The sequence below is a fragment of the Dermacentor andersoni genome, chromosome 3, assembly GCF_023375885.2.
Source record: "Dermacentor andersoni chromosome 3, qqDerAnde1_hic_scaffold, whole genome shotgun sequence".
In the NCBI taxonomy this organism is placed as follows: Eukaryota; Metazoa; Arthropoda; class Arachnida; order Ixodida; family Ixodidae; genus Dermacentor; species Dermacentor andersoni.
Window position 1 is genome coordinate 170205984 of NC_092816.1, and position 15514 is coordinate 170221497.

The window sequence follows — 15514 nt, forward strand, 5'->3', positions numbered from 1 at the left end:
TCGTGTGCTCGGGTACGTGGTGTCGCAACACACCAAACGCCTGCTGACGCAGACGCCCCTGCGGGGGATAGTACACATCTGGAAAAACACTCTGCGAACCACTCTAACTAGCAATATAAATATATTTATTCTGATGTCCATGCTTCATTTAAAAGTAAATTGTAACTTACTTTGTGCGTGCCTCTTGTAAGGTAACGCCACATGCATGCACAGCATCACGCAGAAATAATGGCCAGTTCTTTGGCATACCATCCATTAGTGAATTCCTTGTACGTTGCATGTTACCAGAACTGAACTATAAATCATAATATGCTGTTATTTCTTTTCATAAACTGTACGATGAGCTTTTCATGCATAAAATATGATTGAAAGTAAAAATGCAGCAAGACATCAACTTCACACCATGTCACATACTCATACTTTATTACCTAATAAATTAAAAAGATGCAGGAAGTGTAATTAACAAGAGTGAGAAATAGCAGCAAAGGTGATCATGGATAAATCTTGAAGGTGACTGCCGCCGCTGCCAGAGTAGGCCACCCTTCGTAGGAGAGCACTTGCTGCCCACAAAAGCTTGCTGTCACAGGCCACGCGTGACGGTTCTTGTAGACATAGGCAAGCAATACCTGCACAGAAGAGGAAAAAAAAAAGGCGAGAGAGGAAATGGGAATGTTGAAATTGGAACTTCAATTAGCAATATGTGCTATGTAAGAAGTTTGGCTCACATTAAAAATAAATTTAAGCATTCCTTTCTCTTAAATTACGGGTATCTTAAGGTATGTATGCGATGATGTTTAAAATGACTAGTATATTCCCTATCATAAGAAGCCAACAAACACTGACACCAATGACAACATAGGGGAAATTACTTGTGCTTAATAAACAAAATAAAGAAACGATAAATTAATGGAAATGAAAGTGGATGAAAAAACACCTTGCCGCAGGTGGGAACCGAACCCACAACCTTCGCATTTCGCGTGCTATGCTCTACCAATTGAGCTACAGTGGCGTCGTTTTCCCATCCACTTTCTTGGGTATTTATGTGTCCTAGCAGAACCGTGGGAGTGTTAGCCAGCGCCACAACTCAGAGATCTTGTTCCTGGCATATAGTCATTAAGTTGCATAGCAGAGTCAAAGTCAGCCTTTAAATTATTATATGGTGTTTTGTGGCTAAAAAGCCACTTATCAACCTGTCAAACAAGTATGCAAAGCTTCCTGCAAAATATAATCCATTTAAAACAGTAATTCATTCTGGAGGTAAATGATGTACTAAATTAATTAAAAAGTTAAATGGCGTTTTATATTGTTGAACTAAAAGCAAGTTTGGCATTTTGTGCTGCCTAGCTGTTGCCTTTCTTTCAAACTTAAACATGACACAGTAGAGTAAGCAGGCAGCATGCAAAGGAGGACTGGTGATAAAGTAGTGTTCCAAAGCAACACTCCTAGCTGGATCAATCACTTTTGTTGATATATTTTCATGTGACCCTAATTGGCTTAGGGCAATACCTCACACAAATGATGCAACACCTTGGATGATGCGTCATACAAAATTGAAAGTATCTCATGATGTGATCAAACGATAACATTGCCCACTGTCTTGGAAGTGTTAACATGCTGTTTGGCAAGAAAGTGCAAAGTGATTTGTATGGGTGGCTAATTAATCAGTGCATCTATAGCCTCAGGTAATTCTGAGCATCTATGTTGACTTGCAATTGGGAAGCCATTGCACACAAAAAAGTTGCATTCAAGTAATGGTCCATGCTGAATAAATGCCCATCTAGTGAAAAGGCAAACGTGGCAGGCTAATGGGCCAGGGCAAATAGATTGCTAAATTCTGATAACACCTCCAATGATATTATTGAAATAGGTGATAACAAACAGCACAGGTAAAATTGCAGTTATGACAAAATTTTAAAAGCACCTCTGCAAACTGCTGGAACCCTCAGTATTATGCCTGTTTTACACGCACATGTTGCAGCGCAATCTATATCTCAGACACAGACGCCTCCACACATCACTTTGTGATCTCCTCACAATAAGGTTAAAAAACAGTCTGGCACAAGCTACCTGATGTGATTCATTTTGCAAGCGCCAGCCAAGTGCTGATGGTGGTAGAGCGAAATTGAAGTTTGTCCTTGTATGGACGCCACGGCACATGTTTTATCAATTCTAGCGGCAAAGCACACCTTTACAGCACACATAAATCTTAAATTAGACTGCTTGCTGATGCTGTACAGTAAATTCCTGTAAAGAACTAAATCACACAGAAAACATTTAGAATACCAAACTAATCAAATACTGGCTTGAATACATTTGTGCATTAAGGAAGCAAGGTGTAATGTACACTGTTGTAGCAAATATTTACTTATGTGTGGAATACTTGTATGACACAGCAGAGTTAATTTTTGAGTTCTTACATAGCAATGACTACCTACAGGTACATTTTGTAAGGCTTAGGGAAACTAATTATTAGTAGAACTGTGTACGTACACTGGCACTGATAAATTGGTTATAATAGTGGCAGCTTATAATGGACCACTGCAAAAAAATGCCCGTTTGTGAGACACCAACCAGCTATTTTACCACGAAGCACTCCCTGGCCTTAACCCATATAAAAATCACTGGGACGACCAGAGAGGGTACAGTACATTGGCTTACACTGATCATGATGAGGTCCCGTCATCCAGCTAGCGCCAAGGTACAAGGAGGATGTCCAGCCGTCTATAGAGTGAAAGGAACAAAATAAGATAGCATCAAGTCAGTTGAAAGGCAGATTTGCAATTACAAATAAGGTGACCCAGTCACAGACATTCATTAATAAATGCCAAGCTGTCATGATTTCACTCCCAGAGGAAGCGCCTACTAGGTTAAAGGTTTTGCTGCTTATTTGGAACAAAACAAGAGAAATTTGTACATCAGCAGACGATTTAATTTGGAATTGTATGAATGAAGTAAATATTGCAGTTATATTTTTGTTTTGCTATAAAGTGGGAACGCTACAAACTGCATAGTCACTGACACACACGCGCGCACACGCAAGAACAAAAGGGCACAAAATAGGGCGAGTTCAGCCTGGTTCAGCATTACAGCCAGCGCGTCGTCTTCGAATGCACTCCTTTCGGTTGGTTCGTGCTACGTCAACCACAAAGACTAACAAAGCAGGGCAAAGTTCTGACCGGTGTTGCGGAAGCCGTGGAGCGCGGTAGTTCTGAACGGCTAAACACAAGCAGAACCCTCGTATAAAAGTAATGACGAAAACTCGCAGGGCAGAAGAGCCCATATATCAAGAATTGTCGCGGGTAATACCTAAATATATTTACATTGTTGACTAAAAACGAAGTGCATTGTATTTCACTTACCGGAAAAAGTGCTATCCGAACGTGCGACGAACAAAGACGCACCGAGACACGAAGGCGGCGAACGCAGATCCCACCATTGTGGTAGTAAGCCGTCGTCGAAAACACGCAATACAGCCGATGTCACGAAGCACTGATGCAAAAAACACGGCAAACAGCATCAGCACAGCTAAATGACTCCAGTTAATATTCGGTACAAATATACAGAACGGCTTAGAATGACGCACAACTAGATAACGAACCCACGACCGAGACATTGCGGACGGCAGTGGCCGTTTTTTTTTTTTTTTTTCAAACTTCCTGCATCCCAGTGTTTCCAGCACAGAATGAGATGTCCGACAAATTTGGATTGTGCCGCCGAAGTGATGGCAGCGCGGTGGCTCTGTCACACCGCTGCGCAACGCCGGCGTTTCGCTCCTGCTGCTGTCAGTATACCTGCGGCACGAGCATAGTATGGTTTCCAGGCGCCGTGTGCGCGCCCCGTATGGAAAACAATAACACGCGCTTGATTGTTGAAGTTCTGGTGTGAAATTATGTAATATTAAAGCCAATTAACTTATGTTGCTTCCAACGAGTTCGATTTGATGATGATGATGATGATGATATGTGGTGTTTAATGGCGCAAGGGCCAGGTTTGGCCAAAGAGCGCCATGACAAGTGGTGATGTTGACGATGTATTATGGAGATGTGACTTGGCTGTAAACTGGCCTAAAAATTGTCGCTGTAAAGTGCGTAAAATCTACGTGCTATAAAATTATGGCGATGACTCATGACGAATACTTTGAACATTAAAATCCATCGTAAAAGTATGATGCAGAGTAGAAGATATATGAGATAGTAAAATTACCTGGAACACTGCTGCCTCACCGGAGCCCTTGAAGCACAAGGGCCTAGAGGCGCGTGCTATACGAAAGAGCTATCGCAGCGGCATCCTCTGAAGAGAGGACCCGCTACGAACATGTGGGGCTAAAAACATGCAGGACAACATCTTTCAGGAAACTTAGAACTGCGTTGGTGTGAAATAGCGGTTCTGGGCCGAGTAACATTACCGGATGTAGGGGGATGTGCTGCCGGTATGCTAGGGAAAAATGTTTCCTTCTTTCAGGTTCGGCTGCCCGACACTCCAGGAGGACGTGCAGGACGGTCAGCCTCTCCCCGCATCTACCGCAGGTTGGAGGATCATTTTCAGTGAGTAGAAAGTTATGCGTGCCAAATGTGTGTCCTATTCTCAGGCGAGAGAATAGGACATTTGTTCGCCGTGATTTTGTTACGGGGGGCCAAGAACCTAACTGTGGTTTTATCACGTGCAGTTTGTTATTTATTTCTGCGTCCCACATACGTTGCCAGTGATTTCGCAGTTTGCTTCTTAAAAAAGGCTTCAGGTCTGTGACAGGGACCAAAGCAGCAGGATTAACTGTATGCAAGGAAATTGATGTGGCCATCTGGTCTGCTAGAACGTTACCCTCGATGCCCCTATGTCCAGGCACCCAGCATACAATGACATGCTGGTTAGACATATACGCTCTACAGAGAATGGAATAGAGCTCAGTAATTACGGGGTTTCTGTGTTTACAGTGTGACTTCAAGGCTTTCACTACGCTTAGGGAGTCTGTAAATAAAATTGTTTTTTGAATATTTGATTTTCTGATATGTTTCGCAGCCGACAATAGAGCATGGGCCTCAGCCGTAAATATACTTGTTTCAGGGTGCAGTACACCGGATTCCGAGAAGGATGGACCAATGGCTGCGTAGGACACCCCGGCATGCGACTTAGAAGCATCTGTGTAAAACTCTGTGCACGAGTACTTGTACTGGAGCTCCAAGAAATGCATTTTGATATGTGTCTCTGACGCATGTTTAGTGACCTCTACAAACGATGTGTCACACTCTATCAGCTGCCACTCCCAGGGCGGTACTAGCTTAGCTGGAGGCATTACGCGTTGTTCGAGAATTGGGACATCCATTTCCTTGCTAAGTTCTCTTGCACGCAGTGAGAAAGGAAGTCTCATAGAGGGTCTGTTATTAAAAAGTGTTTCACACGTGAAGTCGTTAATGGTTGTGAAACATGGATGTTCCTTATTAGAGCGAACCTTGAGAAAATACGTTAAGCTGATGTTAGTTCGCTGAAGATGGAGTGGCCACTCATCCGACTCTACATTTAAACTTTCAACAGGGCTTGTCCTAAATGCGCCAGTGGCCAGACGGATACCCAGATGGTGTACGGGATCTAACATCTTAAGCGCGCTCGGTGCGGCTGAGTGGTATACTACGGCACCATAATCTAACCGTGATCGAACTAGGCTCCTGTAAATATTCAATAAACACTGTCTGTCGCTACCCCACGTTGTGTGGGATAGTATTTTAAGTAAGTTCATTGTTCTAAGACATTTTTCTTTAAGATGTTTTAAGTGAGGAATGAAAGTGAGCCTGGAGTCAAGAATAACACCTAGGAATTTGTGTTCTTTGTTGACAGGAATTTGTTGTCCGCCCAGTTCTACACAAGGATCGGGGACCAGGCCTCTCTTTCTTGTGAAGAGAACACAAGAACTTTTGTGGGGGTTGACCTTAAATCCGTTTTGGTCTGCCCATTTGGACACTTTGTTTAATCCCTGCTGTACCTGTCTTTCGCATACTGTGAGGTTGCAGGATTTGAAGCCTATTTGTATATCGTCTACGTATACAGAATAAAAAATGGCAGGTGGTAGTGAAGCACGTAGTTTGTTCATCTTAACAATAAAGAGAGTGCAGCTGAGCACGCCTCCCTGGGGTACACCAGTTTCCTGGGTAAAGGGACGTGACAGTGCATTGCCGACTTTTACACGGAAGGTACGATTGGACAAATAGCTTTCAATTACTTTCAACATATTTCCACAGATGCCCATTCCCGACAAATCTCGCAAGATCCCGTAGCGCCATGTTGTATCATATGCCTTCTGCATATCGAGGAATATGGAGAGGAAATACTGTTTGTGTACAAAGGCATCGCGAATATATCCTTCAATGCGCACAAGATGATCTGTTGTTGACCGCCCTTGTCTGAAGCCACACTGATAGGGATCGAGTATATTGTTGAATTCAAGGAAGTGTATGAGTCTGTGATTAATCATTTTTTCGAAGAGCTTACACAAACAATTTGTAAGAGCTATTGGACGATAACTTGCTGTCAAGGAGGGGTCTTTTCCTTGCTTCAGGACAGGAACGACAATCGCCTCTTTCCATGTAGATGGGAGGTATCCCGTAGCTAAAATAGTGTTGTAAAGTGTGAGTAGTGTAACTTGTGTGTCAGCATGTAAGTTTCTGATCATATCATACATGACTCTGTCAGGTCCCGGTGCAGTGTTTTTGCATGTGTTCAACGCAGCTCTCAACTCGGCAATACTGAAAGGCCGGTTATAGGGTTCATTCTGCCTGGAGTTTCTAATTATTGGCTTACATTCTTCTATTTGTTTATATTTGAGAAAGGACTGAGAATAATGGGTTGAGCTCGAGACGCCCTCAAAGTGCTCCCCAAGTGAGTCTGCCTGAGCTTGCAGGGTATCGCCTCGTGTGTTTACCAGAGGGAGTGATTGTGCTTGTCGCCCTATTATCCTAATAACCCTGCTCCAGACTTTGGCCTCATCTGTGTACGAGTTGATGCCCGATAAAAACTTCTGCCAGCTGTCTCTTCTGGCCTGTCGGCGGGTTCGCCTGCCTTCGGATTTTACTTTTTTAAAGTGGATAAGATTTTCTGCAGTGGGAGAAGCGCGTAGCAAACCCCACGCTTCATTCTGTTTTTTACGTGCGATCCTACAATCGTCGGTCCACCACAAGACACGCCGTTTGCAGGACAGGCCATTTACTTGTGATATGCATTTAGATGCGGCATCTATTATAAAGGCTGTAAAATACTCCACAGCTGCTTCAATTTCTAACGAGGAGATGTCATGCCATGAGATACCAGTAAGAGTTCGAAATTTGTCCCAATCAGCTGTCTCAATCTTCCACCGAGGTGCCTGTGGTGGATATTCGTTTTCTTGCGGTGTTCGTATTAGTATGGGGAAGTGATCGCTTCCGTAAGGGTTCTTTGTAACTTCCCATTCGAGTTCGGGCAGAATAGAAGGAGAGACTATGCTGAGATCGATTGAAGAAAAGGTTCTGTTTGCTAGAGAGTAATATGTGGGTTCCTTCTTATTCAGAAGGCACGCACCACAAGAAAAAAGGAACTGTTCAACAAGACGACCTCGCGCATCAATACGAGAGTCGCCCCACAGGGAGCTGTGCGCATTGAAATCGCCAAGGACAAGATAAGGTTCTGGCAATTCGTCTATAAATGACTGAAATTCATGTTTGTTTAATTTGAAGTGTGGGGGTACATAGAGCGAGCAAATGGTGACGAGTTTACTTAGAAGAACAGCTCGTACCGCCACTGCTTCAAGGGGCGTTTGTAGCTGTAAACGCTGACAGGAAATATTTTTGTGAACCAAAATGGCAACACCGCCTGATGATACGACAGCATCATCGCGATCTTTGCGAAACGTGACATACGGTCGGAGAAAGTTTGTGTGTTGTGGTTTTAAGTGTGTTTCCTGTAGACACAGCACTTTTGGATTGTGTTTTTGGATAAGCTCTTGCACGTCATCAAGGTTCCTGAGAAGTCCTCTGACGTTCCATTGAATTATTGGCGTATCCATATTGGTAATAAATAAGTGCTGTGTATACGGAAACAGAAGTATTAAAGAGATTTCACAGCTTAGGTTCCAGAGCTCTTTCGAGGCCCTGTAACCGGGGTTTTACTCTTTTTGAAGCGTTCGAGGGAACCTCGCCGCTCCTTAGGCGCTTGGTGCGCCTTGAGGATAGGTGTTGTGTCCATTGCCTCTTGTGAGGCGCCGGACACGTGCTCTTGCGAGCGAGAAATTACAAGAGAGAGTCCTGCCTTGGAGGGCAAGACCCCTGCGCCCACCAGCCCAGAGGTCGATGGGGCACCCTGCGGGATTTGGCTGCGCCGGCTGTTGCCAGCGCTGGAAGGGGCCAGGGAGAATGGGACAGCCTCGGCGGCGGCCACCTTCGGGGTCGATGGTCCCTCATTCTGGGTCGACGGAGCAGCGCTAGCTGCAACCGCCGCGGGGGCAGATGGCGTAACTGCCGACTCACTGCCTGTGGGTCGGACAGTTGCCGGAGGCCGTTGTGGCGCTGCCCCCTCACGCGCCACTTCGGCAAAGGTTTTCTTGGGCAGGTACGATACTCGCCTGCGTGCCTCCTTGAAACTTATATTTTCCTTTACTTTAACTGCTACAATTTCCTTTTCTTTTTTCCAGGATGGGCACGCACGCGAGTACGCGGCGTGCTCCCCTTCACAATTTACACAATAGAGAGTGTTCTTGCAAGCTTCAGAAGTATGTTCATGGGCACTGCACTTTGCACAGGTTTGACGGCCTCGGCAGCTCTGCGAACTGTGGCCGAAACGTTGGCATCTGAAACATCTGAGCGGATTTGGCACATATGGCCTAACACTGAGCTTGATATACCCTGCCTCGATTGATTCGGGCAGGACACTTGATCCGAAGGTGATTATCAAGTGCTTGGTTTGGATTTCTTTGCCATCTCGCCTCATCTTAATTCTTTTGACATTGATTACATTCTGTTCACTGAAGCCCTCCAAGAGTTCAGCCTCAGTGAGCTCGAGCAAGTCATCGTCCGACACAACGCCGCGGGTGGTGTTCATAGTACGGTGCGGGGTTACTGTTAGTTGGTGATCCCCAAATGACACTAGCTTAGGCAGTTTCTCGTATTGCTTCTTATCGCGGAGCTCCAGGAGGAGATCACCGCTTGCCATCCTGGTCGCCTTATAACCGGCTCCAAAAACATCAGTCAGGGTCTTTGATACAATGAAAGGTGAAATGGTGCGTACTGGTTTGCCTGGTGTTTCCGAGTGAACTACATGGAAACGTGGGAAGTTGTGGACTTGGCGTCCGAAAAACTGAAAGACTTCATCGGTGCGCCCTCTTTTCTGAGGGCGATCAGGGAGTTGAGGAAAGGAGCTATCCATAAATATATGTGATATTTCGGCAGTAACGCCAGCCACCCACCATGGAGTCCTACAAGGGGACGCTGCAGGACCTGTGAAACACTGCCTGCAAACGCCAGCTGTACATTACCATTATAACCAAATATGAAATAACCAAGGTTGGCCATTCACACAAGGTTAACCCTTGCTGCCTGGAAAAATCGGAATGAAAAGAAGCCAGAAGAAGACAGGAAAGGTGGAAAGTAAGGGAAAGACGAAGGTTGTAGGGAGAGAGAGACAGGAAAAGGCAACTACCGATTTCCCCCGGGTGGGTCAGTCCGGGGGTGCCGTCTACGTGAAGCAGAGGCCAAAGAGGTGTGTTGCCTCCGCCGGGGGGCCTTAAAAGGTCCAAACACCCGGCTTCGGCTCAACCCCCAGGATCCCCCTTTCCCCGGACACGGCTAAGCCGCGCACGGCTACACGCGGGAGGGTCCAACCCCCGTGTGCTCGGGTCCGTGGTGTCGCAACACACCAAACGTCTGCTGACGCAGACGCCCCTGCGGGGGATAGTACACATCTGGAAAAACACTCTGCGAACCACTCTAACTAGCAATATAAATATATTTATTCTGATGTCCATGCTTCATTTAAAAGTAAATTGTAACTTACTTTGTGCGTGCCTCTTGTAAGGTAACGCCACATGCATGCACAGCATCACGCAGAAATAATGGCCAGTTCTTTGGCATACCATCCATTAGTGAATTCCTTGTACGTTGCATGTTACCAGAACTGAACTATAAATCATAATATGCTGTTATTTCTTTTCATAAACTGTAGGATGAGCTTTTCATGCATAAAATATGATTGAAAGTAAAAATGCAGCAAGACATCAACTTCACACCATGTCACATACTCATACTTTATTACCTAATAAATTAAAAAGATGCAGGAAGTGTAATTAACAAGAGTGAGAAATAGCAGCAAAGGTGATCATGGATAAATCTTGAAGGTGACTGCCGCCGCTGCCAGAGTAGGCCACCCTTCGTAGGAGAGCACTTGCTGCCCACAAAAGCTTGCTGTCACAGGCCACGCGTGACGGTTCTTGTAGACATAGGCAAGCAATACCTGCACAGAAGAGGAAAAAAAAAAGGCGAGAGAGGAAATGGGAATGTTGAAATTGGAACTTCAATTAGCAATATGTGCTATGTAAGAAGTTTGGCTCACATTAAAAATAAATTTAAGCATTCCCTTCTCTTAAATTACGGGTATCTTAAGGTATGTATGCGATGATGTTTAAAATGACTAGTATATTCCCTATCATAAGAAGCCAACAAACACTGACACCAAGGACAACATAGGGGAAATTACTTGTGCTTAATAAACAAAATAAAGAAACGATAAATTAATGGAAATGAAAGTGGATGAAAAAACACCTTGCCGCAGGTGGGAACCGAACCCACAACCTTCGCATTTCGCGTGCTATGCTCTACCAATTGAGCTACAGTGGCGTCGTTTTCCCATCCACTTTCTTGGGTATTTATGTGTCCTAGCAGAACCGTGGGAGTGTTAGCCAGCGCCACAACTCAGAGATCTTGTTCCTGGCATATAGTCATTAAGTTGCATAGCAGAGTCAAAGTCAGCCTTTAAATTATTATATGGTGTTTTGTGGCTAAAAAGCCACTTATCAACCTGTCAAACAAGTCTGCAAAGCTTCCTGCAAAATATAATCCATTTAAAACAGTAATTCATTCTGCAGGTAAATGATGTACTAAATTAATTAAAAAGTTATATGGCGTTTTATATTGTTGAACTAAAAGCAAGTTTGGCATTTTGTGCTGCCTAGCTGTTGCCTTTCTTTCAAACTTAAACATGACACAGTAGAGTAAGCAGGCAGCATGCAAAGGAGGACTGGTGATAAAGTAGTGTTCCAAAGCAACACTCCTAGCTGGATCAATCACTTTTGTTGATATATTTTCATGTGACCCTAATTGGCTTAGGGCAATACCTCACACAAATGATGCAACACCTTGGATGATGCGTCATACAAAATTGAAAGTATCTCATGATGTGATCAAACGATAACATTGCCCACTGTCTTGGAAGTGTTAACATGCTGTTTGGCAAGAAAGTGCAAAGTGATTTGTATGGGTGGCTAATTAATCAGTGCATCTATAGCCTCAGGTAATTCTGAGCATCTATGTTGACTTGCAATTGGGAAGCCATTGCACACAAAAAAGTTGCATTCAAGTAATGGTCCATGCTGAATAAATGCCCATCTAGTGAAAAGGCAAACGTGGCAGGCTAATGGGCCAGGGCAAATAGATTGCTAAATTCTGATAACACCTCCAATGATATTATTGAAATAGGTGATAACAAACAGCACAGGTAAAATTGCAGTTATGACAAAATTTTAAAAGCACCTCTGCAAACTGCTGGAACCCTCAGTATTATGCCTGTTTTACACGCACATGTTGCAGCGCAATCTATATCTCAGACACAGACGCCTCCACACATCACTTTGTGATCTCCTCACAATAAGGTTAAAAAACAGTCTGGCACAAGCTACCTGATGTGATTCATTTTGCAAGCGCCAGCCAAGTGCTGATGGTGGTAGAGCGAAATTGAAGTTTGTCCTTGTATGGACGCCACGGCACATGTTTTATCAATTCTAGCGGCAAAGCACACCTTTACAGCACACATAAATCTTAAATTAGACTGCTTGCTGATGCTGTACAGTAAATTCCTGTAAAGAGCTAAATCACACAGAAAACATTTAGAATACCAAACTAATCAAATACTGGCTTGAATACATTTGTGCATTAAGGAAGCAAGGTGTAATGTACACTGTTGTAGCAAATATTTACTTATGTGTGGAATACTTGTATGACACAGCAGAGTTAATTTTTGAGTTCTTACATAGCAATGACTACCTACAGGTACATTTTGTAAGGCTTAGGGAAACTAATTATTAGTAGAACTGTGTACGTACACTGGCACTGATAAATTGGTTATAATAGTGGCAGCTTATAATGGACCACTGCAAAAAAATGCCCGTATGTGAGACACCAACCAGCTATTTTACCACGAAGCACTCCCTGGCCTTAACCCATATAAAAATCACTGGGACGACCAGAGAGGGTACAGTACATTGGCTTACACTGATCATGATGAGGTCCCGTCATCCAGCTAGCGCCAAGGTACAAGGAGGATGTCCAGCCGTCTATAGAGTGAAAGGAACAAAATAAGATAGCATCAAGTCAGTTGAAAGGCAGATTTGCAATTACAAATAAGGTGACCCAGTCACAGTCATTCATTAATAAATGCCAAGCTGTCGTGATTTCACTCCCAGAGGAAGCGCCTACTAGGTTAAAGGTTTTGCTGCTTATTTGGAACAAAACACAAGTGAAATTTGTACATCAGCAGACGATTTAATTTGGAATTGTATGAATGAAGTAAATATTGCAGTTATATTTTTGTTTTGCTATAAAGTGGGAACGCTACAAACTGCATAGTCACTGACACACACGCGCGCACACGCAAGAACAAAAGGGCACAAAATAGGGCGAGTTCAGCCTGGTTCAGCATTACAGCCAGCGTGTCGTCTTCGAATGCACTCCTTTCGGTTGGTTCGTGCTACGTCAACCACAAAGACTACCAAAGCAGGGCAAAGTTCTGACCGGTGTTGCGGAAGTCGTGGAGCGCGGTAGTTCTGAACGGCTAAACACAAGCAGAACCCTCGTATAAAAGTAATGACGAAAACTCCCAGGGCAGAAGAGCCCATATATCAAGAATTGTCGCGGGTAATACCTAAATATATTTACATTGTTGACTAAAAACGAAGTGCATTGTATTTCACTTACCGGAAAAAGTGCTATCCGAACGTGCGACGAACAAAGACGCACCGAGACACGAAGGCGGCGAACGCAGATCCCACCATTGTGGTAGTAAGCCGTCGTCGAAAACACGCAATACAGCCGATGTCACGAAGCACTGATGCAAAAAACACGGCAAACAGCATCAGCACAGCTAAATGACTCCAGTTAATATTCGGTACAAATATACAGAACGGCTTAGAATGACGCACAACTAGATAACGAACCCACGACCGAGAAATTGCGGACGGCAGTGGCCGTTTTTTTTTTTTTTCAAACTTCCTGCCTCCCAGTGTTTCCAGCACAGAATGAGATGTCCGACAAATTTGGATTGTGCCGCCGAAGTGATGGCAGCGCGGTGGCTCTGTCACACCGCTGCGCAACGCCGGCGTTTCGCTCCTGCTGCTGTCAGTATACCTGCGGCACGAGCATAGTATGGTTTCCAGGCGTCGTGTGCGCGCCCCGTATGGAAAACAATAACACGCGCTTGATTGTTGAAGTTCTGGTGTGAAATTATGTAATATTAAAGCCAATTAACTTATGTTGCTTCCAACGAGTTCGATTTGCCTGTGGCGTTTTTTATTCGCTAACGCCGACGGCCGACAGTAACCGCACTTTAACACGTCGTTTGGTATTTTATGCACTTTTAGACAAAAAGATCTAGAAACGTTCTTGAGCTAGACATTCTGAATGTGTTTACCAAAACAGACTCTAGTGACACTAGTAGTGGGTTTTGCCGCAGATAGAATATATACTAGCATATTCCAAGTGCTGAGGTTATGTTTAGAAGAAATTCTATTTTCAGTCTTATCGTAGACCAAGACGTCTATAGCCGTTTGTAGCCGTTTGAAGAAGTCTTTAAGAGGTTCTGCGTTTCGTGGGTAGGAGCTTCGGGATCTGATGGGCTCCCGATCTCTCTCGGGCCCGCAATAGGCCTCGACATGCTACTTGCAACCCCACAGTGCTGGAGACTATAAAAGCTGCAGCCCTATGCAATTTTTAGGTCACTGGTGTCTGTCTGTTTTTGGCAAAGTCGAAGCTGTGGGCTCCGTAAATCACTGTACATAAGTTGCGATCTTCGGCCACGCAGAAAACGGTAGCAGTTATCAAACGCGCCCGCTATACGCCCGCTTTCTAATAGGATCAGCATTGTTTGCCTAATCCCTGCACTTCTTATCTATCTATCTATCTATCTATCTATCTATCTATCTATCTATCTATCTATCTATCTATCTATCTATCTGTCTCTGTCTGTCTGTCTGTCTGTCTGTCTGTCTGTCTGTCTGTCTGTCTGTCTGTCTGTCTGTCTGTCTGTCTATCTATCTATCTTACGCCGTGTCACCAATTTCTTCTCTACTTACTTGAGCTACAACGTATGCGCTTGGGGCCATGGTAGCTCCATCGTCGTCATGGTCATGATCACTACGTTGTCGCACCATCGTCATCATTTCAGAAACGCCATCAAATGGTCGTCATACCATCACTGTCATGCCGCCTTCGCTGTTCCATCGACATCATTCGATCCAAATTATTCTGTCGACATTCAATCGTGATTATGTCGCAGTTGTCATGCCAAGGCCATAATTGCGCCATCCACATACAGTAATGGCCATGCATTTGTTGTCATACCGTGGTCGCAATACCATCGTGGTCATTCTATTGTTGTCATTGCAGCTTTGTCATCTGATTATCTTGATACTGTTATCGGCCCTCCATTTTCAGCATACAGTCGTCGTTACGCTGTCGCCGTCACGCCATTATCTTCGTACCCTTGTCGTTCCGTTGTCGCCAGCCCATCGTTGTCAGGCTGATGTCGCAGCGTTGCCATCACTTCAGAAATGTCATCGTATTGTCATACCGTCGTCGTTATAACGCCTTTACCGTTCCATCAGCATAATTCTCCTTCATTGCGTTAGAATTGTGCTATCGCCACTCAATCGTCATTATGGCACCGTCATCACGACAGTGTAATTCCGTCTTTGCTATTTATTGTCATCACCTCAGAATTACACATCGTAGTCATGCCGTCGTCCTCATGAAGCCTTCGTCGTGCTATCCATGTGAGACAGTGTAGGTTGCAGACTACCGAAACACTTGAAATCTCATTATCGCCAGCAGAGATTCAAAATAAAGGTGTCTTATTCAATTCCGTGTGTCACTACGTGGTCGCTACGCTGCGTCAGTGCTAATCGCATTAAGAGCACAGTCATATTCAGATGGGCTCTGCCGGAATTTTTGTCGTCTACGCGACACTAAAAAAACTCTGGTCAACATTCTTCCCAGATTAATAATACTATGATTTC

The 15514-nt window shown here is 44.3% G+C and overlaps 2 long non-coding RNA genes across 2 annotated transcripts; both read right to left on the bottom strand.

The window, feature by feature from the left end:
• Positions 1 to 395: 395 nt before the first annotated feature.
• LOC129382979 (uncharacterized) lies at positions 396 to 2773 on the bottom strand. The gene is made up of 2 exons (XR_008610943.2): positions 2659 to 2773; positions 396 to 626 (listed from the first exon to the last, which is right to left on the bottom strand). It is a non-coding gene; the product is annotated as an uncharacterized lncRNA (long non-coding RNA).
• A 7460-nt stretch (positions 2774 to 10233) lies between these two features.
• Positions 10234 to 12974, bottom strand: LOC129382978 (uncharacterized). Its single transcript, XR_008610942.2, has 2 exons — positions 12497 to 12974; positions 10234 to 10464 (listed from the first exon to the last, which is right to left on the bottom strand). It is a non-coding gene; the product is annotated as an uncharacterized lncRNA (long non-coding RNA).
• Positions 12975 to 15514: the final 2540 nt, after the last annotated feature.